This window comes from Acomys minous (assembly GCF_964271855.1).
Source record: "Acomys minous genome assembly, chromosome: 5".
NCBI lineage: Eukaryota > Metazoa > Chordata > Mammalia > Rodentia > Muridae > Acomys > Acomys minous.
In genome coordinates this window covers 41,075,299-41,097,535 of record NC_140494.1, presented here as the reverse complement: position 1 = coordinate 41,097,535, position 22,237 = coordinate 41,075,299, and the positions used below count along the sequence as shown (strand labels likewise).

At 40.4% G+C, this 22,237-nt stretch overlaps 1 protein-coding gene and 1 pseudogene across 4 annotated transcripts in view; one reads left to right on the top strand and one right to left on the bottom strand.

The window, feature by feature from the left end:
* The window catches only part of CTNND2 (catenin delta 2), an 836,853-nt gene that overhangs the window by 233,598 nt on the left and 581,018 nt on the right, over nucleotides 1–22,237 (top strand). The gene's annotated exons all lie outside the window — the stretch shown is intronic.
* The window catches only part of LOC311597478 (large ribosomal subunit protein uL10-like), a 51,263-nt pseudogene continuing 37,387 nt past the window's right edge, over nucleotides 8,362–22,237 (bottom strand). The window contains exon 3 of the transcript in view: nucleotides 8,362–9,109. The product of the transcript in view is annotated as a large ribosomal subunit protein uL10-like (transcript). The remainder of the gene's footprint in view (nucleotides 9,110–22,237) is intronic.

The window sequence follows — 22,237 nt, the reverse complement described above, 5'->3', positions numbered from 1 at the left end:
TCTGTGACTGACTAACAACAGGACCAGTGCTGCTAAGCTGACCAGTATTAGCAGTACCATTCAATACACATTGAAAAACTCATTAAATCCCTTAGGTACACCACAGTTATGATGGAGCCCCTTCTCGCTAGTCTGTGTGTCCCCTTGTGTCCCGGAGAGGTCAGTGACCTCCTGTAACTCCCTGCCATTGCAGCCACTCACCTGTTTTCTGTCACCTTTCCAGGACGTCATAAGAGTGTTTACTCTTTGAGTAACACTTTTCATTCCAACAAAGCAAAACCCTGGTAGAATGAAGTTGTAAAGGCGAAGTCACTCTTTGTTAAAGCCTAGAAGCTATAAACAAACAAGAAAGCGTACACTTATTCATAGTAGTTTTCTCCTACTGGTTAAATATCTTTTAACCTTCTATTACGCTCTAACAATTGAGGGCTTCTGGCCATTTCCATGGATGTTGTGTCTGTAGTGAATATTGCTAGAGTGCATTTAAGTGTTCAAAATAATATTCATTAGAGGTTTTAGATTGCTGTTTGTCTCCGCTTTGTTTCCTGTTGCTGTGATAAAATACCCAACCCCCCACCCCTGGCAGAAGCATCTCAAGGGAGAAGGGATTCATTTAGCTCAAAACCACAGGTCACATATGGTCCATTGTTAGGGAGAAGACAGGAGGTATGTGCTTGAAGCTTCTAGTAACATCCCATTGTAATACTAAGATCTCCAGTGTAATACCGAGATCACCCAGATAGCGAGACCCCCAAAATTGAGGCTGGATCTTCAGGGAAGTTGTGGATCACAGGAATGTCGATCTTTTGGCAGGTTGGATGGAGACTGAGTCTAGAGGGGAAGGGTGTTTTGTTTTGTTTTGTTTTTGTTTTTTTAATCTCAGAGGAACATTGGGAGCTAAATGTATGTAATCTGTAATCGCTCCAGTTTCTGGAGACTTCTGACAGGTATCACTCCCAGAATGCAGGGCGAAGGGTCACCTAGAGGAGAAGCTCTCACACAGACCATGGCAGTAATGTTGCCCTTACACCATCAACAGTCAGCACAGAGGACTCAAGGGCTTTTCCAGCCCCGAAGTTCAAGGTCTTCTTATTCCTTCCATAAACTAGTCCCAAATACTCAGCTTTGACATGAGTGATGACCTCACTCCTGGCACTACAATGTGTGCTAGTCAGGGTTCTATAGAGGAACAACATGAAGAGAATGGATATCTATCACAAGAGGATTTACTAGGTTAACTTGCACAGTACGATCCAGGTGGCCCGACACGGGTCACCATTTACTCCTTGTCGTGCTGTGAGTGGAAGAGTGCAGTATCCCACAGGAGGTAGACAAGTCCTCTAACACCGAGCTAAATCCCCAGGCGTTACTATTGTTTTGAGATTCCCTCACACTAAGTTGCTTAATCTAGTAACGGGGCAGGTTACAGAGTCCAGGACAACTCTAACTCAGAAGGCTGGAGCTTCTATGAACAGCAATCGTGCCTTGGATAAACCTCATTGGCCATGGCACTGCTGCTGTGCAAAGGCAGGCCTCAAGCTTCTAATCCTCCTGCCTCGTCCTACTTAGCTGGGATCACAGGCTGTTTCACCACACCTGGCTGGTCACATATTCTTTTCAACCTTGGGGTCAAAAATAATGAGGGGGTCGTAAAATAATGATGGGTTATAAAGCTGGCAGAAGGCAAAGGGCAATTATTGATGTACAAGTTTCAGCTATTAATTTTTCTTAACTGGAGAATAATCATTCTTGTTTTTTGTAAGTTCTTATGTAAAACCTCACTGAGTACCTTTTTAAAGAAGCTAATTCTTGATAAAACATTTTTTTTCCTGAATGCCACTGTTCCATTTCTTTCAAGTCTCCTTTTAATATTGCATTTGAAAGTACATGTTTATCAAAGTTCCATGTGAGATTAAATTTGTTTAATAAAATAGAACCTGCGCAGTTATTTTTGACTGATCATTGTCAATGAGTGCAGCAACACCATTGTCACCAAATGTTAAAGGAGTTATATGCAGTCTTGTGCAAATGAAAACACCGGGGTTATTCCTCACTGTCTCATCAAATATTCCGTTTGCAGCATGCCTCTGATTTGTATGGGCAAGCTACTCCTAAGACAATCACAAGAGCTGTAAAATCAGAGCTATGTCTGTCAATCTGATCATTTTAGCAGCATGGTCAGTCCAGTTTATTGTGTCTTTTAGGATGGCTGTTATAAACCTAAATAATCAAAACTGCTTCTCTTTTGAGCCCACATGAATGCAAAGGAGATCAGTCTGTTGGACAAGCATTCTCTAAGAACAATCAGAAACATCTTACATTACTGATGTGCTTTCTGTAGAACTATTAAATACATGTGTCTACATATACATATATATGATGTTTTCTACTGAGATGACTTCTCTCTTATCCTCAATCAACATTAATCATTTTTATGTTGGGAAGAAAGTAACTCAGTGAATTTTATGATTTCATTGAAAGTAATTCATAGTTACGGAATAGGGGGTATTCAAAAAATATCTCCTGGGGATGGAGAGATAGATTAGCAGTTAAGAGCATATACGGCTCCTGCAGTTCCCATCACCCATGTCAGAAGTCTCATACCTAACTTCCTGTTACTTCTGTTCCTGGGATCGAATGTTCTCTTCTGCCCTCTAAGGGCACCTGCATTCATGTATGCACATGTGTATACACACACACACACACACACACACACACACACACACACACCATCATGATTATAATTCCAGAACACAATTCCTTACCAGAGTTTGTGTTCAATACCTGTTGGTAAAACTCCAAGAAGGCAGACATGTTTTTCCTGATTTTCTCTCTGAGGTGTTGTTTGCTGTAGCTAAAAAAACAAACAAACAAACAAACAAAACAAAACAAAACAAAACAGGGTCAGATCATATTGGCATTGATATTCCTTGACCATTCTGGCAGTTTGGCATCAGGGAATGCTGCAGTAGTATCAGAGTCACCAGGATCTGTCGCCTGTCACTGTTTTCTGGGATTTAGAACAGTTTCAGACTCTAGGTACACGGGAACTGAACCAGAAACTGGTAACAAGAAATGGACCTCGGGGTCTAGTTGCTAATCACTGGCTTAGCTGTTAAGCAATAAGATGAGTCCAATAGATTAGGAAACAATTACTACCACAAAAACAGTATTACTCAAAAACTTCAAGAGGTAGCATGTGATACTACATAGAAAAGTGTGTGTGTGTGTGTGTGTGTGTGTGTGTGTGTGTGTGTGTGTGTGTGTATGTGTGTGTGAACACTGATTGTCAGGGGGCAAAGGGAAGAAGGAGCAAATATTTGCAAGCATCTTCATTACAGATTTGGCAGAAATGGATGAGGAGGCCTGGTAAGTAGGCTGAGCATGGGCTAGTTTGAATAACCTCATGAGGCCACAGAGAGAATATCTCTCTTGCGATCTAGGCTCCTGCCCTTGGATGGGTGGGGCAGGGACAAACATCTTTGAATATGGGTTCGTAATAGTGGGGACAGTGGAGACCAGTCTCTAGTCTGCTTAGCTTGCTTACAGAAGATCCCCAATAGAAGCTCGTCATTAGTGTTTCCAGGGCAGACTGGCTGTGGGAGGAGCAGCAACTCTCTAGTCTCAGTGAGCTACAGAATGTCTGGGCATCATCAGAATTATGGGATTCCTAAAAATATGATTGATGCACCTTTGAGTCATAGTATCCCTTTTAGGAAGCAAAGTGGTAATAATATTACTGCTATTTAAAAGGCATTCATTTAAGATTTATAATACTATAAAATCAAAAAGTATAAATCATCCTTTAGAAAAGTCTTTGTGTTCATATTAAAAATTCCTTTGGTACATTACTTGAGACAGTTTTGGGAAAAGAACAACAAAAAAGTCACAAAGTGTTCTATGTTTGCCCTCAACTCAAATTAAAATAAACTGGAAGCTGCATCCTGAGAGAAAACACCAGCAGGACACACACACACCATGTGGAAGCCTGGAGAGGTCAAGCCAGGGAGAGCTTCAGAAAGGGTGATTTCAGGCTTCCAGTGCTAAGATGCCTCCCATGACTTCCTTCTGCGAGATTTCCAAATACCCACCAGTTTGGATGCCATTCCATTAGTACCAACAGATGGCACCAGTAGTTAATGGAGAAGGGTTATGACTCTGGCTGAGATAAGTAGAGGGGATTAGAGAGTCCCAGCTACTTGTGCAGCATTAAGAAACCAGGGTGTTTCCAGATAATGTCATTTTTATGTCCTTACCTAAGCCAGAATGGCTGCACCATCTGTTTGGAATGCTCAGATTTCCTACTCTGCCATCTTATGAACACACTCAGAAAGTTACAATATATTAATGGCAGCCCACGTCGGGAGTACAGATTGCTTTTGATCAGCAGGGAGTCTTCTAATGCATTTGATTTTTAAGAATACCAAATACAAGGGATAGGATAACAATTGAGATGTAATATCAATAAATTAATAAAATATATTTTACAAAAGAATACTAAATAACAAACAGTGGGTCGGGGCCACAGTCCTCTCTACCCTTAAACTACATGTAGGACCAGGTAAAGGAAAGAGAGCATATTGGAAATCAGTTTTGAGCTCCTCATTTTTTGGACTTATTTTTACATTTTTGGAACAGTTCTTATAGTGTGGTACTGGCAGCCGTGCACTCATTTTCAGCCTGGGGCAACTCAATGTTTCAGTCTCCCAGGTGCTGGAACTGTGGCCTGTGCCATCATGCTTGGCCATTTGAAAGACTGTTGAGTCAGCAGGTTGTGTCAACAAGAGTCACAGTGTAAAACTCTTGAAAGAACACACCGGCTGCTAAACATGATTGCCTATTAATTTTGCAAAACATGAGGATTCATGAAAAGCCTAGGGTTAGATGATTTACGGAGAATAATGGATAAGAATAATATGATTTTCAGTTATTGAATAGCATGCTTTACTAGAATTTATGTTATTCTACCTAAAATCAGCGACTCGGAGAATATTTAAATCAGGTTAGTAATAAAAATGAGGACTCAGAATATTCATCTATTAATTACAAGTTCATCTCATTTCTGTTGTGTTGATCATGATTGTTTCATTTTAACTGGAATAGACTATAGATAGTGACTATGAAAAAACTCAACAGCAGCATATATTTGTGTTAAATTGCCTCACTTAATGATAATGATTTAGTGTTTTATCATATGATCAAAAGTATGTAAAAAGTTGAAGTCTTGGGCAGTATTTTTATGAAATTTCTTATATTATCGTTTGGCTACAAAATCTCTGAGGGGTGTGTGTGTGTGTGTGTGTGTGTGTGTGTGTGTGTGTGTGTGTGTGTGTGTGTTCAAGTGGTGCATAATTATGTATGTAATATGATGTCTGTGTATACTGTGGTATGTATGTGTGTGTTCTGTGTGGGGTGTTTATTTGTAATGTGCTATGTGCTGTGTGTGTTTGGCATGTTATATGGATATAGTGAGTATGGTATGTATGCGACTTGTATGTGTGCATATGTAACAGATATGTAGCCTCTATGTGTGTGGTGTGTGCAGCATGTGGTATGGTTATAGTGTGTAAGGTGGTTTGTGTGTGTGGTGTGTATTTGACTATAGTGTGTATGGTGTGTGTAAGTGGTGTTTGTGTGGCACATAGTGTGGGTATGCTGTGTTTGTGGTGTATATATGAGTGTTCTGTGATGTAGGTATACTCTGTTGTGTTTGTGTGTGTATGTATTATCATGTGCATAATATGGAGTATGTATGTAGTATGTGGTGTGTGTGGTATGTGCCATGGGTATAGTCTGTATGTGGTGTTTGTGTGTGTTGCATGTGCTGTGGAGATACTGTGTATATGCTGTGGGCAAATTTTGTGCGTGCAGTGTGTAATGTGTATTTGATGTGTATGTGACATGAATGCAGAGAATCTTGTGAAGATGCATCCTTGGGACATTTAGCAGAGCTGACAGTGAGGTGTGGAGGAGACAGTGATCAGTGGCCTTTGCTTTTGAGTCTAAATCTCACATGAATGTGTGTGAAGCTGTTTATGGTGGTCTCACATAAATATTTAAAAAACCAACATTGTGCTGGTTCTGGGTGCTTCTTCTTAACCCTGTGCCATAGGTCACTAATACACTATGTTTACAGCTTCCTAAGTGGGTCCTTATCCAGCTTCAAGCAGTTTTGTAAGGGACAATTGTCCCATGATTGGTGGAGTATACTTTACTCGTCTACTCGTCTTAAGATGTTTTGAAGTATGTGTCATCAGTAAAGTGTGGTCAGCTTTAAATGCAGTGAAAAAAAGAGAGAGTTTGGATTGAAGAGAACACATGATAAAGGCTGGAGAGCCGGATGTGTAGAGCTAAACATATCCAAAATGAAGGGAAATGCACCTAATAGACTTTGATGGCTATCAGCCATCATTTTACAGTGTGTTACTATAACTGAGGTTCTTCATCCTTGTGTGGGCACCAGGCATAATGCACACACACACAAACAAATGACCATCTATATATCCATTACACACACACACACAACCATACACATATACACACATCCATTCATACACACATGTGCACATCCATACACCCATACATGCATCCATCCGTATACACAGGCACATCCATACACATATATGTACATATACACATATATTCCTGGACACATATACACATACATAAATGCAAACTCTAGCAGTCTGAGAACAGAGTGTTAAATCTCCTGCAAAGCAGTTTGGGTAACTTGTTTCACTTTTCCTTCTAAGAAACGTACACTGTTCCTTAAGGTATAAACGGCTTTGAAGTTCAGGTAACAAAGCCATCCTTGTTCTCCTTCCTCTATGCTAGAATTTAGTTTATGCTAAATTTCCCACTAACATTTCTGGAAATATTTTCCTACAAGATGTTTAGGGAAATGTCTAATATTTCTCAGCGCATACATATTAAGCAAGAGCCAATGCTATGGCCCATTTTTTGGAATTCTTACTATTCTGCACTACAAATATAAAGCAAAAAAAAAAAATAACAGCTCATTGAATGATTGTCTGTACACAAAAATTATTGTCAAAGTCTCTGGCCTATACTTGAATTGGAAACAAACACAAATAAATCTACACAGGCCTACATAGAAAACACATGGTTAAAGTGTAGTTATGGTATGAAGTACCTTGTGAGTGTTGAGTTAGGGAAGATTGGGTGGTCCCAAGACCCAGCCATAGAGTAATAAACACGAGGTCCCTATAAAGGGGCGAAGAGTCATGCTGACATGTGCTCTTGGACTTTGAAATAAACATACAAGTAACTGAGCAAGAGAAATCAGAGTCATTGTCTTGGTTTGGAATCTGGTGAAAGACTAAAACATCTTAAGGAAGTCAGTAACAGGAGTATTTATAAGATAGGGAAAATATCAGCAGTATGCTGTAATAAACACAAAGGGCAGTGAATAGTGGAAGACAATGTGAAGGAGACTTTCCTCACAGGAGAGGTACCAGGATGCTGCATAAAGGAAGAAGGGAGGCTGGAAGCAGGAATCCACCGGAAGCAGAGATGAAGGACATATTAACCCAAGTGCCACAGAATGTGTAAACAGTGTGTTGATGGAGGCACCATACGTAAGTACACCACAGCCAGGAAAATCAGTTTCTCAGAAGACTCTTTCACCAAGAGGCCAAGAAACCACTGATGGGTTAAACTCAGCGTGCTTGTACAGCAGAGGCCATCGAGACCCTTTTGCAGTAAGCTGAGACAAAGATGGAAAAGAAAAATTGAAGAAACTGTTCTAAGTCTTTATCAAAAATTTTTCTTCAAGAAAGTGTTGAAAAGTGCAAAATGATTATTAAAATATACTGAATGAAATAGAATGGAAAGAAAGAGAGCAACTGTGCAAGAAAAAATAGGGGATTACTGAGTTGGCCATTCCCTGGAGGATGCAGGCAAGAATGCGAGGGGCCTAGTGTGGGAGGGAATGAGGAAGCTGCTGCCTGCTTACCCAGCAGTGTGTAAGTGGGGGGAAGTCAGAAGCCATGAAGTTTATCTTATTGGGAATGAGTCCACTAACAGTCTGCTGGAAGCAGAGGTCAGAGAGAAAGAAGTGCTGGTCAGCCCCTCAGCACGTTCCTGCGTGGGTATCTTGGAGTTTGCTGCTTAAACAGTTTCTGCCGTGCATACCAAGAAAGCCATATTATTCTTCCTAGTTGTTAGGGTCTCTAGATGTTCATCACACAAGGAACAAAGTGACAATGGTTCCCAGTTAGCTTGTCCAGCTGTCATGTTGTTTGACACATTATTTAAAACAGGTCTCTACCGGTAATTCCTACACAGGACTCTTTTTTTTTTTTTAAAGAGAAGTATGCCTTTCTTCCCATGTTTCTCAAATTAAGTTGGCTGAATTGGTTGCTTAGAGAAGTGATTAGTCAAGAGACCAAATCCCAGATCTCCATCTGATTCCTCAGACTCTTCTTTGGCTTCAGCATTGGCTGGGGCTGCAGCAGCAGGAGCAGCAGTGGTGGCAGCAGCGACAGGGGCAGCAACCACAGATACAGATGGATCAACCAAAAAGGCCTTGACCTTCTCAGCAAGAGGGAAGGTGTAGTCAGTCTCCAAAGACAAAGCCAGGATCCTCTTGTACCCGTAGATGATAGAGTGTGGCACGGAGGCAGCAGTCGGGTAACCAATCTGCAGACAGACGCTGGCAACATTTCAGACACCCTCTAGGAAACGAGAGTGCAGAGTCTGTTCGGTGATGTCAAGCGCTTCAGGGTTAGAAATGTTGCCATTGTCATTGGGATGAGCAGCCCAAAGGAGAGGGTGAGATGTTGAGCATGTTCAGCTGTGTGGCCTCGCTGGCTCCTACTTTGTCTCCGGTTTTTATCAGCTGCACATCACTAAGAATTTCAATAGTGCCTCTGGAGATTTCAGTGGTGATGCCCAAAGCCTGGAGGAACGAGGTCTTCTCAGGCCCCAGGCCAGTGTTCTGGGCTGGCACAGTGGCCTCACAGGGGGGCGATGGCACCAGCACGGGCAGCCACGGGCACCTTATTGGCCAGCAGCATGTCCTTAATCTCGGTGAGGTTCTCCTTGGTGAACACAAGGCCCACATTCCCCCGGATGCCTACACAGGACTCTTAAGAGTTCCACGTGTCTCCATTCATTTTTTGTCATAATCTCTTGTAGTTCTACATAATTTGCTAAATTCTTTAGGTCTTTGTTGTCCTTATTTGAAAAGTGCAAGGCTTTGAAGAGACTCCAGTTCCCAAATTTATCATAGTCTAGATGTTTTTCATTTCTAAGAATCATTTCTGTTGGGTGTTCCTGATGGAATGGAAAGGTCTTCTGGTTCTCAGGAGGGTCCACAACCACACAGCTCTGAGAGGAAGGCTCCTCGGCAGAGGCATTGCACCCCTCAGGGAGGATGCCCCTGACTGATCTGGAGGGCTGAAGTGTAAGAGTGTCACAGCTTTAAAAAGAGTGTGTCCCCAGCTGAGATGAGGAGCTCAGCAGCCCCAACCCGGCTCCATGCTTCTCAGCTTCTTCTGATGAGTCACACCAGACAGAAAATCTCCTAAAAGAGATTTATTGGGAAGAATTAATCCAGGATTTAGAGGGAAAGACAAATCCAAGGGTGGCTGCCTCTGCTCACCAGAGAAGACAGCAGGGAGCAGACAGTTTACAGAGGGGGTCCACTTTTTCCCTGATGCTTGAGTAGTTGCCATGAATAACTAACCATTTCTACCATTTGGACTCTGTGTTTAATTTAAAATGTATAGTTATATGAATATGGTTGTCTGATGGGTGATCCTGTGTTATTTCTATAAGGAAATTTCATATAAACATATGACTGGAAAGCATACCAAATGTCTGTAGTTTCTTTGAACAACTGCATATAAATCATCTCTATTCATTCTGACTGACACATTTAGTGTACACACACACACACACACACACACACACACACACACACACACACACACACACACTTCTCATAATCACCTTATAAAGTAGATGCCACTATCTCCACTCTAGAGAGATAATAATTCACACTAGTGAATAAACTGGGGAACTAAGTGGTAATGCAATGACAACATTCACACAGATGGTCTCTCATCTTAGGCTCCCGTGCCTCATACTTCTGCATTCAAATGATAAAACATGGATTTAGAAGCCTGCATGTTATATGCCACCCACTGTCTAGAGTGGTCCATCACGTAACTCCTGTCCTCGTTTGCCCATCTTCATGTAGTCACCTAACTGGCCTCCGAGCTTCTGCTGTTTGTTGGTTACTGTTGCTGTGGTTAAATATCCTGAAGACAGCTACTTGAGGAAAGGGTTTGCTTTGGATTACAGTTCCTGGTAGGGAAGACTGAGCAGCAAGCAGGCAATGTGTGGTGTCAGAAACAGAAATCTGCCCACTTACATTGCATCTGCACCCAGGAAGCAACTAGTGGGGTCAGGCTGTAAACTGAAGAAGCATTACTCCTGGGAGTCACTTCCCCATGCAAGACTTCACCTCCTGAAGGTCTAGAGCTTCCTCAAACAGCCCCAGAGTCTAGGAGCCAAGTGCTGAAACAACATGGGAGACATTTCACTGTTTCACACGGTGCTTTTGTAAACAGCCTTTAAAGCTGGGCATGGTGATGCACACCATTAGCCCCAGCCTTTGGGAGGCAGAGGAGGATGGATTTCTTCTTTTTTTTTTTAATTATTTTTTATTGTTAGATTACCAGAAAATAACAATTCTTGGTGACTAGCCCATTATAATCTTGAGAAGAATGTGTAATATGAAGAAATAATTTATAGATTTCAATTACAGAATGCCAAAAGGCAAAACTATGGAAATAACAATTATTTTGTTGTTTTTGTTGTTTTTTTAATTTTAATTTCATTGACTTATTCAGATTGCAACTCAATTGTTATCCCATCACTGGTATCCTCCCATTTTTCCCTCCCTCTCGCTTTCACTCTTTTCCCCTCCCCTAGGTCTGAGACAGAGGGGGGACCTCCTCCCCCTCTATATGGTCATAGGCTATCAAGTCTCATCTTGGCAGCCTGCTTATTCTTTATTTGAGTGCCATCAGGCCTCCCCACCAAGGGGAGGTGGTCAACTATGGAGCACCAGAGTTCATGTCAGAGTCAGTTCCCACTCTCCACATAACTGTGGAGAATGTCTTGTCCACCGGGTAGATCAGAGTAGGAGTTCGATATTTACTTGTGTTGTCCTTGGTTAGTGCAATAGTTTGAGCAGACTCCCTGGGCCCCGATACACCCATCAACAAACAAACACCCAAAAACAAACAAACAAACAAAAACAAATAAAATAAAACAAACAGCCTTTACATGAATCAGGGTTCACACTTTCAAGTTTTCATATGTTATATACACAAGAGTTAAAGTTCATCTTAATAGGCCAACAACATTATGTTCCAAAATTTTTACTTAAATTATGTCCAAATAGCAATAGAAATGATTCTGTTGATTGCTGGACCATCTTTACCTTGGTTGGCTGAAATGGAAGTGAATTACTAGACTGGAAAGAAGGGATACAGTGTTCTTGTTACTTTACACACATTATAAATCAGACATCAGCACATTACTAAACTCTTTTGAGCACTAGTATGTACCTTTGAAAAGTAAGGATCGTTCATTTAAGTCACTAAAGATAGTATCTACATAATAGGTAAACCTAATAGGCATATCCCAGAGCTGATAAAGCAGAGGTGGGAAACGGTGATTCAAGGACAGCCTCCACTACACAGCAAGAACCTCTTTTAAAAAAAGAGTGAAGGACATACAGACAATCAGATGTGTAACGATTCTCTCAGGAATCAAGTATTCTATAAATAATTAAAACAATTACATTGTTTTTAGAAACAAAAAAGTAAGGTGAAATTTGAATATCAAACAGGAAATTGCCTGATGTGTTTTTGAAAATGTGTATGCATTTTAACTACATAAGTACCAATATGTTTAAAATAAGATTCCCATGAGGCACTATATATACAATAATGATCAAGACTTAAAAGAAGTTAGTATATCTGATAAAGTGTGAATAAAGTTTTTTATTGGGGGGCAAGGAACGAGAGAACAAAAGTTATCCGACTCTGGTGGATTTATAGGAAATTAGACAACTGTACTATTGTCACATCAAAAACTTAATCCTAATTCCCCAGCTAGGACGTGGAGAATAGGGGAGAAGTGGAGAGAATTGATCTTAGAGCTGAGGGAGCAGGAGGGACAACATGTCCTTCCAGGAAGTCCACCTGAGAGGGAAGCATACAAGGCGATAGTCACATGATTTCATCAACGTGCCCCCATCCCTCCCTTTTAAAGTTATAATGTATATTCTGTGTCATTGTATCTTGGAGGTAGTCATTTTCATTTTTGACTTTGAAGGAGTTTATAATTCAGGGTGTATGTTAAGTCTCAGAAGAGACTTTGGACTTTAAGACTATGTTGAGACGATGAAAGACCGTGGGGATTTCTTTTTAACTGACCAAGTCCATTTTTCATTATGATATAATCATAACTCTATAGTGGCTAGATAGTAGAATGTGGTTGTTTGAATCAGAATAGAACCCCATAGGCTCATGTATTTGATCACTTGGTTCCCAGTTTGTAAAACTTTTGGGAAGGATTAGGAAGAGTGAACTTGGTAAAGTAGGCATTTCACTGGGGATGAGCTTTGAGGTTTCATAAGCTCCTCCCCCCCCCCCCCCTTTTCACAGAAAGATTTCTTTCTCTGTTTTCCCGGTGGTTGTGTCTCAGATTTTAAGCTCACAGTTACTGCTCCAGGGCAATGCCTGTCTACCTGCTGTCATGCCCTCTGCATGATGGACATGGACCGTCCCTCTGAAACAAAAGTAGCTAAGACAGTGAATTCTGAAGAATTGTGCACACAAGAATTAAATTCAGTACAGGGCCAATAAATTGCCTGAAAAAAAAAAAGCTCAAGTTATTGCATAAAAAATAAAAGCATCTGTTTGAATGTCTGAAAGGATTCGACATGGGCCAACTCTTCAGCTCCTGCTTCATTCCTAGATTTATTTTATTTTATTTTATTTTATTTTATTTTATTTTATTCCTTGCACCATTCCTTTTCTTGTCATTTTTGAAGGAAGCATGGGGTTTACTTGCAACTGTTCCAAATGCCTTCAGAGACATTTTTCAGTAGCCTTTGCAGACGTTATTTCAACTTAGGGTTCAGGAATGGGAATTATATACCACAAAGCTGAGGCAAAGAAGCAAAGGTTTGATTTCATACGTGTGATAATTGGTATTTAAATGCTGCCTTGATATTAAAATAAAAATATCTCCAAAACAAAACAAGTTTTAATGAAAGAGTCTTGACATTGGTGAATCTTCTTGGGAAATGTCACAGAGAGGAATGCTGGACTACCCATATGTCTCACTGATGTTGTCAACATGGAGGAGGACAAGCTATACATTCGAGAAATGAGGGCCACAGCGGGGAGAGGATGCCTGTACCCATAGATAGGCCGAGTCCTGAACCCAAGCTGCTGTCGGTTGGTCCTAAGCAAGTCTTAAGACTTTGATTTTTGTTGTTGTTGTTGTTGTTTGGTTGGTTGGTTTTGGTTTTTTGAGACAGTGTTTCTCTGTGTAGACTTGGCCATCCTGAACTCATTTTGTAGACCAGGCTGGCCTCAAACTCACAGAGATCTGCCTGCTCCTACCTCCAGAGTGCTGGGATTACAGGTTTCCTCCACCATGCCCTGCTGATTTTTTGTTGTTGTTGTTGTTGTTGTTGTTCTTAGACATAATACTATAGTCTTAATAGCAATTTAATTACTGGTTTTTGTTTTTTGCAGCTTTGGCAGTAGTGAATAATTTTTTCTTTATATTTAAATTTACTTAATGCACAAACCTTGGAAAGGCAGGAAGGTGCATAGCTAGGGTTTGGTGCACCTTGGTATAGCTCTGCTTATTTTGGATGTGAGCACTTTAAGGATCTTTTAGAGACAGACACGCTTGATGTTGTTCTTAAAGAGTAATTAGTCACTCCTCCTGACAGTTCCTTATTGTATGAAAAACAAGCTTCCAAATATAAAGCATGAGTAACAGCTTACTGAAAGAAAGGAAGTGTAATCAAGAAAAAATAATTGACCTTCAAATTATCTTTTCGCAAAGTCATCTTTCTTTTTATTCTCTTCGACACATAACTCTCAGATGAGCTCTCACTCTATAACCCTGGCTGCCCTGAACCACCTGCCTTTGTCCTGGGAGTGTAGGGATCAGAGGTGTGTGCCACCATGACTACTTTTTAAAACTCATTCCATTAGCCTACACAGTAGCACAAAAGAATGGGTTCCCTAATGATGATTTCATACTTGTGTGTAGCATACTCTTTCTTTTTCTCAAATACACTCTCTTAACTTTTCATTTCTTTCTAAATAGGTATTTCTTTTATAGTTTCATTCATGGATGTAATGAAGTCTGATTACTTTCACCCCCTTGTTTTTTCTAATTTTCCTCCCTGTTCTGTAACTCCTTGCCTCCCTACCAGTGCTATTGTTTATTTGACTTGTTTGTTTTTCATTTTTACCCATTGAGTTTAACAAGTTACCTCTGTGTGAAAATGGGTTTGAATTATCTGTTAGAGCCTGGTGGCGTTACCAGTGGGTCCACAAATAAAGAAAATGTACATTTGTGTTTTTTTAATACCCAAACTCAACAGTATTGAAATGGCAATATGGAATGCTCACTTTCTGGAAGATAGGATTTCCTATTGTACTTGTTGTTGAGTTTTGCATTTTATTCGGCTCAGTGTCCTGTATTGTCTGTAGCTGTGGCTTGCCCTTTCATTCCATACTTGTTGAAAACCTGGACTTGAGATTATGCCAGTGGTGGTCAAGACATAACTATATTTCAGTCAAAAATACTCTGTTTGGAATGGCAATTATGCCTTGATTGCTTATGTGAATTAAGAACACACATTTAATAAAACAATTTCTCTCAATTAACTGTATTTCAAGGGGTCTGAAGGTCAAAAAGATAAATGTTTATAACATGTAGTGACACATAGACTGGAGGACATGCCAGGATTGTAAGTACATATAGTGACCCACTTCCTTAGGAGGAACAAACACAGTTCCCTGTGCTATTTGACCTAGAACCAGAAATGAGGTTTTCTAGACCAGAATAATAGGGGGTGGTGATTGACTAGAGCCTGAAGATGCAGAAAGCACAATCATAGGTTGGGGGAAAGAATGGATGCTATTACAGAAGCAAAATTGGTGCCCAGGACTATGTGCTATACAAGGCACTATGTGAACTTGTGCTTTTAAAATTTCTAGAATTATGGCCAGCAGGAATGTTGCTCAAAGTATTTTAAGCTATCTTCAGTTCCATTAATAGCCATTTGTTTCTCATCTCTGTGTTTGACTAATATTCTTGTGACTATCAAGTCAATCCTTTTAGGAATGTGCCAACTTTGCTGTATCCAACCTACCTGATGTTCGCTCCAACATATTTTTGAAATACCTTGATCCATGACTTTCTTTTTTCTGTTACTATAAAAAAATGTCATGAAATTATTACCATGTTGCAACATGGAATGTGTGGAAACCTAAATTTGGATGTCCAGGCCATTGTTACTCATTTTCTTTTAATTGCAGAATAAACTGTCTATTCTCTTGGAGGTGAGCACCATGCTTTGTTTCATCAACATCTTCAACATTTTTAAGTATCCGATTTGAAATGCTTGGCAGGGGAAGTGAAGCTTTTCAGTATTATCTCCTTGATAACGGAAGCAAAATGTTTGCCTTCTCTTCCTGCACGAGCATTGAGTTTTTGCTTAAGATTACTTTATGAAGGTCATGACTGTCATTGGATTGGCTACATTTTACTGAACTTGAATCCACGGGATGACCTAGTGATTTCACTGCAGTGTCACAGCGAGAACTCAGCCTATGGGCAACTAAAGTGGCACTTTGTGTCCAGAACAAGCAGTAAAAGTCTTTCATGGACACTTATATTGTGATCATAAATCAATACAGCAAATACTAGGACTCACACCAAATTGCTGTCAAATAAATCAGTTCCAAATTTCCGCTCGTATTTAAAGGAGGTCATTGTGTAGGTTAAAGGATTCTCAGTGTGGCTTTGTTAGGAAGAAAAACTACAGTGATACAAGGTTAATGCGGCCTGGCCAAGTGGAAGGAGCTTACTGCTTTCTTACCTTGGTTCCATGAGATGTGGACGGACGGGTGGGGACCACCTCAGGATCAAGCTTCACCTGGCTTTAACCCAGCCTGGGAGTAAGACAACCTAGACACCCTCACAGAAAGTTCCTTCTTGCTCCTTCATTGGTAACAGGTGCATATTATCGGCTATACTGTGAAAAGCATTAGGTGTTGAAAATCTGTCTAACAAAAAAAAAACAAAAAAACAAACCAAAAAAAAAAAGAAAATCTGTCTAACATAAAGTTCTAAACAATTGAATTCTATATGTTCCAAAGTTCAAGAAATATCTTTCTTCCATTAGGGGTCAGTGAGCAGTGAATAGTTCTCTCACACTGAAGGGTGACTGTCCTAGCGAGGGAAGCAGAGCCCGCTGATTCAGAGAGAAGAGCACACAATTTTGCACATTTATATAAGAATCAACTACTTGTAGTTCATAGAAAAGGAATAAAACACTCATATTTTATGGGAAGTGAAAAAGAAGGCACATTTATGTTTCACATTGACTTACTGGGAAAACAAATAATAAATATGTAAACAAAATCATTAAAAGGCAGTAGCTCATGGCTGTGGTGACTGAGAGTGGTGTCAATACAATAAAGCCATGGGACATTGAAACTGTAAATTGAAGGGCAGCCTTAGCAGAGGAGAAGGCCACCTGGATGAATGTGACTCAGATCTGCTAAAAGTTCTTGGAGGAAAGTCATACATTGGTAAAGATGAAGGGCCACAGAGGATGAAGGGATTGCCTCGGTGGTTCAAGGAAGACAAGCTCCAGCATGGTTAAGATGTGGAGAAAAGATGGGGGAACCGAAAGGTTAAAAGAAAAAGAGGCCTGTTGCATGCAAAGGACTCAGACTCACTGTGAGTGACGATGCTGTTGACGAGTACAGTGATGATTATGATGATTTTGAATCACACAACACCACTGTACACATGAGGGGAGTTGTATGCGACATGTTTCACCTTGCTGATCACCAAGGTTGACTTGGCTGATCTGGCTGGCTAGGTGCGTGTCTTCATTATCTTTCCACTCTGTGTGCATCCCTCCCAAAGCTATGGGCACTCAAAGACGAGGACCTTCCAAGTAGATGTATGCCCTTCCTTGGTCAACGGTCTATGAATAGCTACACTCCTCTAATATAACCTCCAAACAAATTTGCAAGGAAGCTATTTCAGTATTTGATGCAAAAGGATAAAATTATGTGCTTGAAATTAAAAAGAAAACTCTGCTATGTGGACATTAGAGTGGACACAATGGATTGAGGTTAGGACACGCAGTTAGGGAAACTAAACAAAACACTCTTATAGAATTTATTTTTTGTTATTTCTTTACTTTTTGAGGTTAAAGTATCACTGTGTTCCCCAAAATGTTCTTTTGACCTTATACCACCTCAGCCGTTTGAGGAGCTGCGTCTATGGTATATACCACACAAAGCTAGACATTTAGACCAGAGATGGAAGGGTAACTGCATTAGTAGGGAATGTGGGAATGAGTTCAAGATAATTTGCCAGAGAGTGAAATGAACTGACTCCCTGACGTGCTTTTGTGGTGTACAAGGAAAAACAACTTAACTAGAACTTTCCTGTGAAGTTTCTATCCCCTTGGCATACCATGCTGAAGATCTCATTTACAGAGGTCGAGATGACTAAGGACTAGAAAGGCAAGCAGGGACTGGGCAGGGGCAACGGGGAGAAATAACAAATCTATTCTGGGCCATGAACTTCAAGAAGTCAGATAAACAAATACTAAGAGGATGGGGGAGGTAGGCCAGTGACTCCATGAGCCCAGAGCTCCACAGAGACTTAGAGCTGAGATGAAAGCCTTGGGAACCATCAGCATATAGATGGTGTTTAAAGCCTTAGGCCTGTCAGAGATATCTGTGCATTAATTTCTACTTCTAACTAGGTATATTCTCGGGTTCTATGAATCATGGTGATTCAGAATTTTAACAGACTCTTCATAGTTTCCAAGAGTTGCTTTGAGTCAGTCTATGTATTGAGTCAGTGTGTGCATTTAGCACAATACATTAAGGTGGAGGCTTTTATCCCAGGGCTTGTTGCAAATTGTTGATAAAACTCAGAGTTCTTGCATTTTATGGGAGTTTCTTCCCTCTGGGTTCTTTTTCATGCTTTATAATGGACTCGAGAATTTATTACAAATGCATACTATCAACCTTAACCACATTCCTTGCATGAGGCCTAATTATGTATCAATTTCTGCTTATAGCAGAAGGCATGCCCCTTTTCAAGTTGGAGGGGAATAGATGCCTGCCGTGTTCACAGACTTTTAGATCAAATTTTGAATTTATGCCATTTGGGTTGTTGACAGTGACATTTTTAACTGCTCTAAGTTAAATAAAACATTACTTGGGTAAACACAAAGACCACCGTGCATAAATGGCTTCATAGTTAAGACTATGAGCTATTTTCTTTTCATAATTTTTCATAAAGGATTAATAGTTATTTATAACAATTGAATCTCAGTAGATTTTGTCACAGATCATGTAATAAAAGCAAGTTGTTTGTAAATTAATTTATGTTTGATAATTAATGTATGTTTTCTGTTTCTTAAAATGAACATTTTAAACTATGATTACTATTGTAATTGAGTAAACAAATTATCTTTCATTGCCATATTTTTATCTCTTTCATCTATTTTAATATGGGTGAAAGGCCATCATGCTCAAAATAAAGCTTACTGGCTATTTCATTGGCCTATTTTTCCACACTAGGTGTAAATTAATTTGTTAGGCCTGCTATCACGAAGTAGCTGCCACTTGGTTGCTTAAACAACAGCAATTTAGCATCCCAGTCTAGAAGCCAGAAGTCCAGTTCCAGATGTATGTGGAAGTCTGTTTCCTCCTGAGACTGAAGGTGAATCAGCCTCATGTATCCTCTGGCCTCTGGTGGACGGTAGGTCATTGCTGCCATTCCTCTGCTTGTAGAAGCCCTGTGATGCTCTGTGCTGTCATATTGATGGGTCAAGCTCCCTGTGTGTAAGTCTCCATCCTTTGCTTTCACTCTTACAAGGACACTGCTTACTTAGTGGGATGATGACCTACCTGATGACCTCCTTCTAATTTTATTACATCTATAAAGGCTCTCTCTAAATATAGTCACATTTACATGTGTTGGGATCAGGATGCTGAGATTTTTTTTCTCTTAAAATTTAGCTTGCTCAAGTGTGTGACCTCTTCCCATCCTTTATGTTAAAGCCTTTCCTGAAGACTTGTAAATGCACTCTGAAGGCTTTCTAACTTCATCGTGTGTAGCTTTACGTTGGTGCATACAATTTTTATAGTCATGACACAGCATACGTCTCTACCCCTCATGTCCTCACTGAACTATGTGTTTTATTGTCAACTGCAGCTGGAGAGAGAGAGAGAGAGAGAGAGAGAGAGAGAGAGAGAGAGAGAGAGAGAGAGAGAGAGAGAAGAAGAAGAAGAAGGAGGAGGAGGAGGAGGAGGAGGAGGAGGAGGAGGAGGAGGAGAGAGGCTTCTGAAGCTCAGGGTGTTCAGTGTTCAAAATAAATGTTCATTTGTCCCCCTCCCACAGTTGACCACCAGCTCACCATAGAGCCTTTTTAGAACCTAGACTTGATTCTGTCATGAACCATCCAAATGTGTCTTTCCCATAGTCTTTCCTAAGTACAATCCTACTGCTGTTTGGGTCTGTATTGCTGTACCTATCTTGTTTGTGTCAGAAAGGATTTCTTTCTCTGAAGACTAACGAGACCTTCACTGGAGTGATATCAAGGTGCAGTAAAGCTAGATTGTTATGGGGGCGGGGATCTAGAACACAGCCTGCATCTGGCCTTATTGAGGTTGCTGACTGACTTCAGCAGTGCCATCAGTGCAGGTGTGGGGGTCTCTGGTTCCTTGCAGTTTCAGTAGCTTAAGTGTCCTCTCCACCTGGAGGGAATATCTGTGTTCTTGGGCTCCTAGCTCCCTTCCACCATTTAATTTTGATCCTCTGACCTCATCTTCTCTGTCATCTTCTCTTGTCTCTTCTATCTTCCTCTGTTGTGGCCAGAGAGCACATTTGGTGTCTATGGATTCCTGTGGCTTAATTTGATTAGCCGAGATGATTCTAAAGGCTTCCTATTTTATGTCAACTATCCAGAAATCTTAACCTGATTTCAGAGCCCCTTCACAGTGGAACCCAGGTGAGTGCTTAATTGTACAGCTGAGCAAGAGGACATAATTCTTCCACTAACAACAGCCTTTGCTCATTAGTTCCTTGCTGACTCACTCTATCTGCTCTGTCACAGCCATCCTGTTTCCCAATCTCCACTGTTTCTGCGTAATTACAGTAACTTTTTTTACCATTCCCTATATGGCTGCTATGAATAGCGGGTGGGCTGATCCTTTCAAAGACAGTACCTATAGATCATTAAAACTAGGAATCTCTTTTGTTTTCCTTGATGAAGCAACCGAGACTCCAGGGACAAAGAGGAACCAGCCTGGGCATATGAGAGCTTGAAAACACATGATAGTAACTTTTCTCATTTCTAACATCTATCTAGGATAGGACAGAAATCAACATAACTTATCTGTGAGCTCTATTTTAATACTGTACATTCTTCAATTTAAAAGGAAAATGCTCATTTAATCTCTTGGGCCATAATTAAATTTTCAACATGGAAAATTCACTGTAGAAATAAAGAAATTGATTTGCTTAGCAGAGATAAAACAGTTCCTAGAAGAAACACTAGGAGACAGATAATTGTTCCCAAGCTAAACTGGACTGTATGCTGTGTATAAGTGTGGTTGTATCTGCCAACTTCTTTGTCCCTCAATAAGGTTTCCATAACAAGGAGGGCATTAATATCTGTGAATAAATGGATGAGACAATAAAATTTCTTAAACTAATAATTCATTTAGAAATATAATAGACTTTTATATTTATAATTTATTATACATTTAAGCTCTGTCTGTACCCATTGCCTTTTACTTTTAAGGAGCATAATCTTTCTGGGTTTTACATTTCATGCTAAAATATGTGACAATAAAAGCCCATGCAGCAAAGTCCATAATTAGCCATTACTCTGGATTCCATTGGGTTTGCAGTCTATTTCAACTCAAAGCAGATATATGCAGGGATAATCTTGGTTGTCTAAGGACAAAGAAGGTTCCTGGCACAGTCCTGTAGTAGTGACACTGGAAAGGGGGATTAAGGTTGAAAACAATTAGCAACTACAGCCTTGGTAGGTAAAAAGCAGGTAAACTAGTCGTGTTTGCTGCATAGGATGGCATGTTGGCATGTACTGAAAGTTACATTTAGCCGCATATTCTGAGAACCACAGCAGACAGTATTAACTCTGAAATTTTAGATGGTTACCTTTTGAGTTTGCTAAACGCAGAAGGGAGCTTGCTGAGATTTACAGTGTGATGCGGCCGTCCCATCAAATTGTGGGTGTGAGCTCCATTTTAGAATGAAAAGGGCATAAACAGTCCCCAGTTTGCTCTGGCTAATAATACACTGCTTATGAAGTCTTCGCTTCTCTGTTCCTTCACACAGACAGGCACTCAGCCTGCTATAGATAGCCTTCCTTTTACATTGCTGGTGTATTTATGCTTATCAAGATACTCCAAAGAAGGATTAGCATTTCCTGTGATGTAATGTACCAGATTCATCCTCTCGCTGATGTGCAAAGATCGTCATTCAGTGTATCGTAATAACTATCAGTCTGGCAAGTGAGAAGCCAGCACTTTGGTTCAGTAATTTTTATTTCAGCATTTAAAAAGAAAGTGGATGGGTGCGCTGGTTTCTTGCTCCTTTCTGAATTTCGTGTATACGTCTGTTACATTAGTGTTCCCAGTGGCTTAGCGTGTCACTCCTCCATCTGGGCTGATGACTGGAAGAGACAGTCTGGCCTCCGTGGCCAAAGGGCAGTGGCCTTGTTTCTTGCTGCTACTGCCAGTAAAGTGTTTGAATAGCACTATGGAGTGCCATCGTGATTATTATGCGTACTGACACATGGCCCAGGGGAACTTGCCCGAAAAGAAATATTCTTTTGTATTGCTTTGAATTTCCAGATCTTTCCAGATGACAA